General features: G+C 36.2%; 1 protein-coding gene across 1 annotated transcript in view; it reads right to left on the reverse strand.

The window, feature by feature from the left end:
* dchs1b (dachsous cadherin-related 1b) overlaps positions 1–9017 on the reverse strand; it is an 86545-nt gene extending 77528 nt beyond the window's left edge. The window contains exon 1 of the mRNA XM_083568958.1: positions 8473–9017. The gene's annotated coding sequence lies outside the window, so the exon portion shown is untranslated. The remainder of the gene's footprint in view (positions 1–8472) is intronic.
* Between the last annotated feature and the right edge of the window lie 4369 nt (positions 9018–13386).

Here is a 13386-nt window from a genome sequence, read left to right on the forward strand (position 1 = left end):
CGATCCCTCAATCACATAGAATAAACAGGCCGGACTAAATGATTGACAGGGGCGTCTGAGGAAAACTAGTAGTGAGGGCTTTTTCTTTTCATGGCATAACTACATGGCAGCACTTCAGCACTTCAATTGCCATCTCAGAACAGCTGGAGATCAGGATTTGTGTTGTATGTAGTATATTTTTTAGAGACGTATAGACTATTTTGTGATACATGATATTTCCTTTTGCATTGTATTTTATTCCTTTGTTGCATTTTTGTTGTACATTGTAACAATTATGTGCTGTATTATAAGAAGGCATTAGTGAGAATCCGGATCAAGTTGATGAAGTAGTGAGGAATGAAGAATACTGATTTGCTTACGTTTCGTCTACAAACATCCTTACTCCCTCAAATGTGTTGCTTTTGATACTTTGTAATATTTTTTATTTCCCTGACCACCAACCTAAACCATGTGATCAAATAAATTCCTCTTTTGTTATAAATCGACCACTGATCTATCTCTATGTACAGTACCTATTTAATCATCAGCCTAAATAGACTGCCCACCGATATTTATTAAAAGATCTCTTTGTGCTTATCTAATTATAAATTGAATATATTTAAACAATAAATAAATTAATTAAGCTTTCACTCTTGAAATTCTGTCTTCCAGGAGGTCGCATTTCATAATGCTGACATGGTGCAACTTTCACATCCCAAAGCTGACGGGGTAAGGAATGCACCCCAATTCTCTGTCTAAGACTTGGACAAGCACAAAGCCTAAGCCCTCTGCATATAGCCTTCCAGCTGTCATCAGAGAATTAGTATTGGGGCAAAGGTGGCAGACGGGTTCCAGTCAGCAACAACTTATAAGGATGGAGACTGATCCTTTAACATCCAACTTGGTGCTCTGAGCAGAGACAGCAGCTGCAGCACTCCAACTGAGCTGAAGAACAGAAAAATGTAGCATGCCTTAATGTTTTTTTTTTGTCTATAGTGTGGAGATTGTCGGAAATGTGTGTAATGGCATGAAATGGCATCTTCACGTAGTTAAATTTTGACATTTCCTGCTATATATAGTTCTGAAGGCATGTTTTCCTGAACTGAAATACGGTTCACTTTTGCACATACTGTATTTTAATCACAAGTAAAGTTATACTTTTTAGAAATCTGCTCTCTCTCCAAAATTAAAACATGGAAAATTTGATTCCAGTTCCACTTAAAAATTCCACCAACATACTGTCTGTGTAAATGCAGGAGCTATTTCATTCCATTTCAATAACAGTTGAACACTGAGCATAAGGGATACACTGCTCCACCTCAATGACAATGCTCCTTTGCAGAGCACCATGCAAACAAACATGGCATGTGTGCTTATATGTGTGAGGAAACGTTGAACTTTTGTAGGTTTTATTTGCTTTTAATTTCACTTATGATAACATATAACTATCTTTAGGATCCACTCTCTACATACCCACCATTATTTATAGCCTAAAATCATTTTTGTAGCATTGGCTTCAATTTCTTCTTCCTTACCTGTATATTTGTGTGTGTGTGTGTGTGTGTGTGTGTGTGTGTGTGTGTGTGTGTGTGTGTGTGTGTGTGTGTGTGTGTATATATATATATACACAAAATGTATACATTGTTTTATGTCTTTAGGTAGATGTGTTGATGAATAAGATGAAATTAATACTATATTTAATGCATGTTCTGAGAATCTGGTACGGTATTCTATATGTGTGACCTGTTTTTGACCTTTTAATACAAGTATACCAAGTACTAAACCATGTAAATCTCCACAGAGTAGTTAAATATCAGATATAACGCAGTATCTTATCTATTAGAATGTTTCAACTTAGACCCGTTTACAAATGTCAAGAACTAAATGCTTCACTTACAATTTCTTTATTGCAATAAACCATTGCTGGGGAGATTATGCTCCTGGGCACCATTACATGCTGAGATTTTCAGTGTATAAATATCCTCTGTGCATTTCAGCAAACACTTCCTAACAGTAAATCATCAATATGGGCCTAAAACGCTACTGCAAGCCAGTGGAGTCCTATAAGTGCCAGAACATGAGTCAGGCTAGCTTTACTTACAGAAGGTGCACATACAGGCTGTGGAAAACACTACCTACTGATATGTACACAAAACTGCAAAGTCTGTCGAGGTTAAGTGAACAAATTATGTCATGTTTTGATTTACAGACATACCAATGATGCAAAGCAGCATCGACAGTGCTGTGTAACACTTTTATGGACAGTTCGCTACACATTACACACACACATCGCCACTTGTTTTGCTTTTATTATACAGCCTCTTGGTAAAGCAAGTTTAATGGGATATGAAATTTCCTGAAAAAGCGTTGTAACCGCAGAAATGCAGAGTTGTAAACGCCAGGGTTTCCAACTTTTCCCCTTCAAAATAGAAGCAAGGCCAGAGGAAACAAAGCAAGGGTTTCAGGCAGTGACCCAGCTAAGTCCAGGTGATACATATTTTATGCCAGACCGCATGCTCCTGTGGGCCACTTGCTTTCACTGTAAACCTGAACTGTCTATGTTATCAATGGGTTGGATGCTATGCGCTCCCTTTTCGTTTAATTTCTTTTTAATTCACCTACTTCAAGAACTATATTTCATCAGTGCTTAGCATCTCTCTCAGTCTCTGTTGCAATGCTGAAATCATTCTTTCATCCAACCGATCTCTGAAGCATCAACCATGGGTGAAACACAATGTTTGTTTAAGTCCCGAGTAGGCTCCAAAAAGGCTCCACAGTATATCAAACATTTTCTAACTTTTATTGTCGCATTCTGTTCTATTCAAACTTTGCTAAAAATTCACTTATTTAATAGAGTGAAAGAATGAATAATTGCATAGCTATTGTTTAACTCATATATTTTCCCTTATGAAATTTTGTAGATTCAATAGCTTTCAATTTTTTTTTTTATTGAATAGCCTGTGTGCGTGTGTGTGTGTGTGTGTGTGTGTGTGTGTGTGTGTGTGTGTGTGTGTGTGTGTGTGTGTGTGTGTGTGTCAGAAAGAGAGAGAGAGAGAGAGAGAGAGAGAGAGAGAGAGAAACTAAGAAACTAAGTACTGAGGCAAATCTAAAACAACCTGCGGTTCAATGTTGTGATCAGGGCTCAATTCATTCCTGCACGACTGTGGTGAGATGCATGCTCTCCTGATAAATAAAACTTGAAAGGAATAAGGAGAAAGACTAAGTCACTGAATTATTAACAAGCAAGAACCGACTGGTTATTGGAGATGTCAAGATGTTAAACACTGGAACTGTGGTATATCAGGTTCGTGTGTCCCCTGTTCACATTCCAGCCATGAAATAATGCAGAAATGCCTGAATCTGACCCAAATTCCCTGAGCTATTAAACAGCACACAATCAGATTGCATTTTGGACTACAAAAAGAAAATGACCGGCTTTATATTATAGTGTTCTTATGTGATCTTACAGCTCTGATGAATTAGACTTGTTAATGTTCAGTAGGTCGCTTTTTGCTCTAAATGCAGTATACTTTAGTAGCTTCATCATACACTTTTATTTTCTGCCTGATATGTTGAAATTGGCCTAGAGTTTCTGGTGCTCAGCAATACTCTTAATGATGTGGCACACAAAAGTGAACACATTTTGCTTCAGAGGTACCTTGGTAGTCTTTCAAAAAACATCTACCACTATAAGTCTGCATCTATAATGGGAAAACCATACAAGCTTTGCCTGGTTCAACTTGTTCCTAATATTTTATCTAAGCAAATATATTGAATTGCCTACTTAGTTCAAATAGAGAGATTAAGCAAGTGGACTTCTTTCACACGATTGCAAAATAAATTCTGACTGTTCCACCATATATGTGAGTAATAGCAGGATATTAAAATGGAACATGTGAATAATATGGTGGTGAGTCTCATTAATCTCAGTCTTCACCTGACTGTAGAGCTAAGAGGTTGCATTATTATGAGTTTATTTATTTATTTTTATGAAAGCTGAAAAAGTCCATAGACCCTCCAAAACTAAACTTTACAACTTATGGTGGATAAAGTGTTTGTACCGATTTAAGGGATTTAAGTTTTGGCATAGTAAAGGCTTTTATTGGACTGAACACTTAAATAGTTAGTGTATTATAGTTAAGCAACTCCCGTTTTTAAACATTAAATACCCATTCTGGCCTCTAGAGCAAATCTTTTTCTGTAGCTTTTTTTAGAGAAGTGTTGTGCATTTCTGAAAAGTTACTTGTTGTATGGTTATGCATCAAAATTTTACTATATTTGCTATTCAGTCATTTTGTTGTTTATCAACACATGTAAAAAATATATATGTTGCTAAAATATTACAAACTGTAGAACTGTTTGCAGACTCTTCTGACTGTATTCACTTTTAAGCAACAAGATCATCTTTCACACAGGGCAGTCTACATTCATTACTCTATAGGAAATTAGTAGGAACTATGCATCAGCAGAGTTTTACAGGACTTGAGCAAACTCAGGCCTTATCTCCAAGCATTTTATTTCCAGACCATTTGCCTGAGGTTGGGCTTAAGCTCAATGCCCATTATCGGGGCAAAACACTACCAGAGCCAGTCACTCAAATTTTAGTCTTAAGGTCAGTCACTGATCTCAAAACTATTTAACTAAACTGAAGTTTGCTCCATTACCTAATGGAGCTGCTGATTCGGTGAAACACTGGCTCTTTTTTAAAGAGTTGCTTTTCTACTCTTTTTTTTTTTTTTACTGGTTTTTGCCTATAGCTATATATAGGGTTTATATTAGGAGTATAACTTTACACAAAATACATGGTTCAGTACGTACCTCGGTTCAATTTCGGTACAGTTAGGGGGGAGTAACATAAAACATAAAATGGCTTGCCGTTTTTTATCAACACAGTTTATTATTATTAACATTTGTGATCATCAGCATTTGACCAGTTTACATTTGAAAACTATTTTAAATAAAATGTCTGCTTGGTTAAATAATATATAAAAAAATATTTTTTTTAATTTTTACAAAAAGTAAAAATGTACTTAAGTTTTTAAAAAGTAAGTGTTTGTGCATGTGTGTGCATGCGTGCGTGTGTGTGTGTGTGTGTGTGTGTGTGTGTGTGTGTGTGTGTGTGTGTGTGTGTGTGTGTGTTTAACTTTCGAAGGATATGATCTGCTTAATACTTCTGCTTATCCCAGCATATTTTAACGAACGTCTTCATTCCTTTTATCCTTCATTCATTACCCCCCCCCCCTTCATATGCGGAATTGTCAGAATTTTCTCCTTTTAAGAAAAATTCTTGAAGCTGTGCTGTACAACAAAAGCTAAAATAATGTGTGTAGCCACAGTGACACTGCGCTAACTCTAGTTTCTTTTTTATACCCCTGACATTGTTGTGCATGTTTTCAAGTTTAATAATAAAGTAAAATGCGCTCAAAGTTCGAGTCTAAAACAAACTTCCGGTTCGCCACTTAATACGGTACTGAGGGAACTTAGATTTTAACTACTTTCCGCATGTAAAAGGATTGCATTCAGAATGCGTTTAGCATTTGTACTGACCCGAGAGCCCTGTACTGAAAGTTTTCGGTATAAGTACGTGTACCGTTACACCGCTAATATAAATAAATATATATATATATATATATATATATATATAAATTACGGACTACTATATACAGTATTATAGCAGAAGACAAAACAAAAACATTATTTAAATAACACTGAAATGTTTAATATTAACAATGTTTTGGGTTACCCTAACCCTAACACTAACCCTAGGCAGAATGAAGAAATTAGAGGAGAACAACACAATCCTGAAGACCTAATAGCTTTTGTTTTTTAGCAAGTGTGTGTCAGCAAGCTGGCAGCGTATAGGGAGAAACAGATTAAAATGAAATGATTTGCAGACATAAAGGCTTTTAGTGTTAGGCTGCAGAATTGTTTTGGTTAATGTGGCAAGACTCAGATGATCAAGAAAAGAAGAAACAGAACATCTCACAGATGCCATAAGCGAATGGGGAGGGGTTGGAGTTTCCTGTGTAATTCTTGTATAAATGTTTCCCCCCAGCTACTTAAGGCAGAAGATCAGATGGAGATCTCACTCCTGTCATCTGTTACTCATTCTGATTCATGCGTGCGTGTGTGTGTGCCTGTGACTGTGTGTGTGTGTGTGTGTGTGTGTGTGTGTGTGTGTGTGTGTGTGTGTGTGTGTGTGTGTGTGTGTGTGGAGCTGCATTTTTTTAATTAGTATTTAGTATTTAACACTGAGTCTTTTTGACATTAATTTAAATTAATGGTGAATGAGGAAGCAGTTTGTGCCACAAAGGATAAAAAGTGAGTGATGGTCAGTATTATGGGACTTTATGGCAATAAACTCATGCATCTCCTTTATAGCCCATTACCCAATGAAAAAGAAAACTTTTTTCTTTTTTTTCCATGTTGTTTTGTCCCTGTTTATATGAACTGGCATGTGAATCAGTGCAAAAGGTTAAATAAAAGCAGAGAAGACCATTTTTACTTCACTTTTAATTCCATTCTTCATCAGAATCAGATTACTCGTGGAAACAGATGAATGCAAGTTAGTAATCTAAAGGGGGGGACAAAATCAAAACTCCCAATACAATAATAAACAAGATGCAAAGTGTATGTCAGGATAATGTTCTGACATCCTAATACACCCTGTCCTGGGGTTCAGGCTAGCATGTGTGTCCCAGTTACACTGAAAGTCCTCAATAAGAGCAGCTCTGTGATCGGCATCCAAGTGATGACGGGTAGCAATACTTACAGACTGCCCCTTACTGGGCACTTTTATATTTTATAACTGTGTGATTTGCGACCCATGCTGGGAATGCACATGTGCTCCGTACTTTCTGACCTCACGTGTGCTGTATTACAATGTCTACCGGACCAGTCTTGAGACCTCCAGGAAATAGATTTTTGTTTAGACTCAGATAGTCTTTATTTTTGTTCTCTTCTCAAAACATCTGATATCAGTATTTATATTAGTGTGATAGACTGACTTCTCTTCTAGAGTTCATTTCCAAACTAAGTTTTTACTTGCATAGGATCAGATCTATCCATATACCTGACCCAGTTTACTACAAGTTAGTGTAACTCCAGGGTCCCCGATATGATTCTAACCATTGGGCTACTGCTACAGTATGTGAAGATTCTTTGTATGTTCTTCCAATGTCGAACTGGGTTTCCTCTGTGTTCTTTGGTTTCCTCTGACCTCCTTAAAACAGGTGGACTGACAGTTTTCATTCCCCAAGGTGTAAAAAGTGTGTATGAATAGTGTCCTAAAACTGAATGGCTTTCCACCCAGTAAATGTATCCACAGTATACACAGCCTGCTCATTTTAAACAGCTTTTAACTTTTAACTAAATTGTTACAAGTTGCTTTACTACACAAGTTCTATAGCTCAGTATTGTGGGTGATTTAACAGTTTAATAAGGAACTTAAATGTTAGCTGTCATCAGTAATCTGGTGAGGTGTCCATGCAACCCAAAAGATTACCATGGCCCTTCAGGGGGTATCACAGCATAGCCGAGCAGTAGCTACGACCAAATGGTAATGCGGTCAAAAAATGACCATATGTTTCTCGTTATGATGAGATTCGGTTTTCCAGGCAAGTTCCTTCAGAAGAAAGGGGATCTCTACTTGAGCCCTTAGTCTGAGGACGGCCAAGTATACCTGGGGACAGATATTGCAATTGACTCCCTCTCTCCATGAGACATGGTAAAATAATATAACCGGAAAATTGCCAATAAATTTGTTTAAAATAATATGAAATGCTAAATTTTCTTTCTGGTATCGTTTAAAATCTTTGCAAGCAAAATAATCAATAGATCAGTAATTCACCATAAGGGATAAATACAAACATATCAATGGATCAGTAATTCCCCATAAGGGAAAAATATTCATATGTTTAGCAATTTGCATAATTTATCCTTCATCAGCGTCACTTTGCATAATGTATTCGCATATAAACCGGAGTCAGAGCAACTTTATTGATCTGTTACACCAGCAAGTGAATGAAAGGTGTTACAAAAATTCCAAGTGTAAAGAAAGAGATAGCCTTAAACTGATTTATCCTTATAAAGATCACTGTTGCTCTCTTAATCATCCCCCAATGCTGCACCCCAAATCCTACAGCTAATCCAAGTATGCAATGCCTGATGCTGATTGACCATTTCCACTGCTCATTAACGCCAATCTGGATTTGCTTGAAGGCTTGCAGTACAGTATGTGTTAAATGCTTTCAGCTATTGCACTAAAAAGAGCACGTCTCAGAGATGGTGATATGAATGAAGTCGCCTCCTACCAGTCTGTTCACGCGTTAGACTGCATGGAGATAAATATGCATGAATGGGAAATACACTCCACCAAAAGCTTACGCTCTGATTGACTATAAAACACATAAAGCCAACTCTGGTGCATTGCAAAAGGCAAATCATTACACATTTGTGTGCATCGCAGCTTGTAGTCAGACACTGAATGCTTACATGCATGAGGTCGAAGCTTCTGATGATGGTCCCGTTGTTCCTCTAAGAACCCGGCTCGGATGCTGATGTGTCCCAAACAAGAAAAAAAAGACCTTTTATAGATCCGGGCTAAAATCCATTTCCACTGCAAATATGAATTCTGTATCTTATTTTTCCATATATATATATATATATATATATATATATATATATATATATATATATATATATATATATAAAAAAAAAACGCGCTTGCGTTTCAGTCGCAAATACTATTAGATGTCCACTCCAGTGTGCCGCCCGTCAGGTGCGCGTAAATGCCGTGCAGGCTGCACAGACCAGCGTCTTTTCTGCCTGTTTAAAATGAGGCCACTGGGTCCTACGACCCGTCCTGTTTCTCGCGTATTAAAGAGCGCGTTTAACAAGGCGCCTTCGTATAACGGTCCAGCACGAGAGTCCGATCCGGCGGAGCGCAAGCGCGCAGAGGGAAATCGAATACGGCGACGAGTCCCCGCCCCCCTCTGATTAGAACCGCTAATGTATTAGACACGTGGGGGAGTCACACAAAAGAGGGGGAGAGCGGAGAGAAAAAAAAAGGGCTGCTATAGATGAAAAAAAAGGATGAAGGCTGTTCTGCTTAAGCTTTGGTGCCACCATGCTCTGCCGTGAAGAAATAATTTTACAAGACAAAGAGCCTGGAGAGAAAGCTTTAGACTAGGTGTGCTTGTGAATTCATTAGTCTTCTAGTACAACTACTAGTACCACTCATACTTACATTACTCAAATACATTATTATTAATAATAATAATAATAATAATAATAATAATAATGTTTCACAATCATCTACTATCGTGCATAGGTGAAAACTATTAATTGTCTGTGTATTTTGTTACAGTCCTCCACGAAACAAAGAAGACATCAAAAGAAACAAAAAAGATATATATATATATATATATATATATATATATATATATATATATATATATTGTAGAAGTCTTTGGTTGTTATTGTAACACAATTTAACACAAAGAAAAAAATTAGATAACAATGTGGGGTTTACATGAATGTAGTGTTTATGGAGGAAGATTTGAGATGGTGGGTCCTTGGTATTGTTGATGAGGTCAGTTGAGGATGGAATGAATTTGTTTTGTGGCATGACGTTTTGGGTCTGCCAGAGAGGAATAACTCCAAAAGTTTGTGTCCAATATATAAGTGGCAGATTGCAGCCAATCACCTTCTTAGCAATGTGAATGAGTCTGCCTTTGTCTTTAGCAGTAAAAGTAGCATAGCGATAGAGGAGGTAAGTTTGGGGGTATAGAAGTGCCCCATCATTGACTGGTAGGTAGAATTTCTTCAGCTGTCGCAGTGAGTACAACCTCCAGTGTGCTTTTTAAATCAGAGTACTGAAAAAAAAACAGTTGGGTAGTCACACCAGGTAATACAAGCTATCATACTGAAGCAGATGTATCTTAAAATGATACTATTTGTATTGCTTGTATTAGACCTAAAATGTATATGTACAGTAGCAATAAAGGCTAAACTAGCATCTAAACATTTATAACATCAATACATTATGGTATAATGGATCTTGCAAGGGTTAATTCAACAAAAGTGATTTTGCCATGCTAAACTTTACATTAATGTAAAATATGGCTATAAACATGCTGAACAGATCTAAGTTTGATGTGATTTCCAAAATATTCAGTTTAATTTGATTTGACAATGGACATCAGCTTTATATATGTTAGTGTCTATACATAATTACGGATAATATTTTACAAAAGTAGTTGTTGATTAATGTAAAATAAGGCTTGATTTTATGCATATAGCATCATTGTGGTTTAAGCTCAACCTTGGGTGGTGTGCAGCTAAAATTAAGAAGCACCAGAAATGTCAGCAGGACAGTGAGGCCATTAATCAATTTGGATTTAGGTTAGCCTTATTCTGCCTCCAGTGGGCCAGAACGTGTGGATGGAGGGAGGGTGTGCAGGCAGTGTGCACGGGCTGTGAAATAATCTACAGGAAAAAGAAAAAGGCAAAAATCATTCTAATTTATATTCAGACAGAGCAGAAGTGTCTTTCTAGCCAAATGTGACAGAAACACCCCAAAAACATGTATATTTTATATTTTAAAGTTCGTCCATAGCACTGTTCACTTTTTCTTTTCAGAAGGCGTTGATTAATTTTTAATAACATCATTTGTGACAGAACTAAACATTTATATGATTGGTTTATATTAACTCGTGTTCTAATAAATCATCCTTTCTATAATAATCTATTCACAAGAACTAGTAAAACAGATGTTCAAATAAGCCAATTAAAAGGTGTGTAACTGTTCATATGGTGACAGTTTCTATGAGGAGAAATCTATTTAGAAATTTTGGAAGGAGTCTAGTGTCCACTTTTTGTAAGTCAACACAGTAAAGTCTTAAGTATTAAGATAACAAGACAAAAATATAACAAAAATGTTACATTTAACTATAAATGGATACAAATATATTGTTGTTCATATATTGATTTTTAATAAATAAAATGTATGCGGTGTTCAACTTTCTTGGTGGCAACACATCAAACCACATTGTCAGTGATTTTTATATATAACAACACACCCCATCATGTTTCATGCTTTAGTATCACATTATTCTAAGAGGAGAGCACTGCTATCAGATGGAGGGATCTTTACATTTGTTTACTTAATTGACCTGTATGTGTAAAATCTTTTGGATTCTTTTTCAGACCTCTTTCATGTCAGTTTTAGACACATATCCCAAGACTCTGCTTATGTCTCAGAACATGTCTCAGTGTCTTAAGCATGCTTTATTGTAAGGCATGAGTATTTTAAAGGAACTGGAGAGACATCAGTGCAGTTTGTCTTTCTGAACCAAATATATCAGCAATCGTAAATGACTCAGTCACTGTGAAGTCATTTGTTTCTGCTTCAGTTGAAGTTAATGATGGTTCTCGTCTGGTTTTCGTAAGTTCAACATTTTTAATGGATATTTACAAGCTTGGGTAAAGATGAGTCATTTGTTTGTATATATTACAATCATACAGCTATAAATACATATATCTATAAAATAAAAAAAATAAAATGTATTAATGTGTTAAAGAAGTTCCACATGACCTTTTTGTGAGAATGAGTGGTATCAGTGCATCAGCTGGCTAGGTCCAGTTCAGTCACGTCCTTTTATCTGATATTCACTTCCTTCAACTCACAGGCAGCAATGAGGTCACTCACCATGCTGCTAAAGGGGAAAAGGGGGTTAGTTTCCATCACACCATCATAACAATTTTTATTTCTCAGCCTGTTATTCTGAAAGACCAAAGTGACCAAGCATCAGTGATAAAACTGTGCACATATTCAAATCCCAAAGGTTGAAAAAACTAATATAAAATGATGGGTTGAGATGGACTACAACACACTGGGTAATAAAATGAACACCTGGAATTTTAAATAATTCTTATGATGAATGTATACAGCTTGAAACATGTCAGAAAGGCAGCCATTACAAATCACCTCTGTTTGTTGATTTGGGAAATCATGTAATGGGGCTCAGGTCATGGCAAAGAGAGCTTTTTTAGAGCATTGTTTGGTACTCTAAAATAAAAGCTTGTGTTAATAAATGTCTAACAGCTCTTGGAAGTCACTTTAATTAAAATTAATTAATTTTGCTTGTACAAATATCAGTCAATAAAATCATGTCTAATCCAAATGATCCCAAATAACAAATTTCACAGTGTTAAAATGACACATACAGTTTGGTAGACAGGCGGTTTACTGTGCACCAGTGTCTTCCTTTACAACTCAAAATGATTTATGGACAGCACACGAGTCCAATAGTCGGAGCTTTCTGAAATGAAAGGGAACATGGTTGCTTTCTTCTCACAGAACTCCCACGCTGTCAAGAAGCACTCCAGGAGCAGTTGTTGGAAAAATGATGCAGGTAATAAAAATATACACAAAAAAAACCCCAAGCTGATAGCTTTATTAAGTATATAAATTATAAACATGTATACACTTTTTAATGACTTTTTTATGCCTTTGTTCTAAATCTAGATATAGATGGAATTGAAAAACATGAATATGTCTGAGACTCAGCTGGAAGCAAGATCTACATGCAAGTACTTTCCTTACACATGCACTGATGTTTTGAACTTAGGTTGCTTGTATGAATAGAATCATATCTAGTTATAGCTAATAGTAATTCGATGATGGCAGGATCTTTTAAATAAAATACAATTAAAATACAATAAAAATAAAAATAACTACAGTTGCATCCACTTAGTCTTCATTTCAACACATATATAGATTACCACATTTAATAAAAAAAATATTGAATACCGTTTTATTTAAAAAACAAAAGGCACTACTTGGGAGAGTACTTGGGTTCTTTGTTTGCCTGTAATATCTTGACATCACCTGACAACCGCAGTGAATTTTTTTTTTTTTACATTAAAAGCTTAGAAAAACAGTAAACAATTACTTTAAATGTATTTATTGTGGCTCTACTATTTTTGGTCTTTCATAGATAAACTTCTGTGTGTTTTGAAACTCATCACATATTTAATGTAATTTTAACCTTCGACAGTTTACTGAGAATTACAGAATAATCTCAAGGGCTATACCTCAGCTTTTGAAGACGCCTGTTCTCTAGCTCGATGATATTTACTTCCCGCTTCCTCTCTCATAACCCATTGGGATGTCTTTGCATTGGCAACTTCGTTCTATTCTTAGACCTGAAGGTAATGACACAAATAGTTGTGGGAACAGAAGGAGGAACAGGAAAAAGCAGATGTGCAGCTATGTTGCCCACTGATGACACTAACGTCAACCTTATTGTGGACTAAACTGGGCAACGTTGACTGACTATTATAACAAAAGCGGGTGTTGACTTGTGGAGTTTATGTAGTTTTCTACTCTCTTTGATAATATAA

Source organism: Silurus aristotelis, assembly GCF_946808225.1.
Source record: "Silurus aristotelis genome assembly, chromosome: 18".
Classification (NCBI taxonomy): domain Eukaryota; kingdom Metazoa; phylum Chordata; class Actinopteri; order Siluriformes; family Siluridae; genus Silurus; species Silurus aristotelis.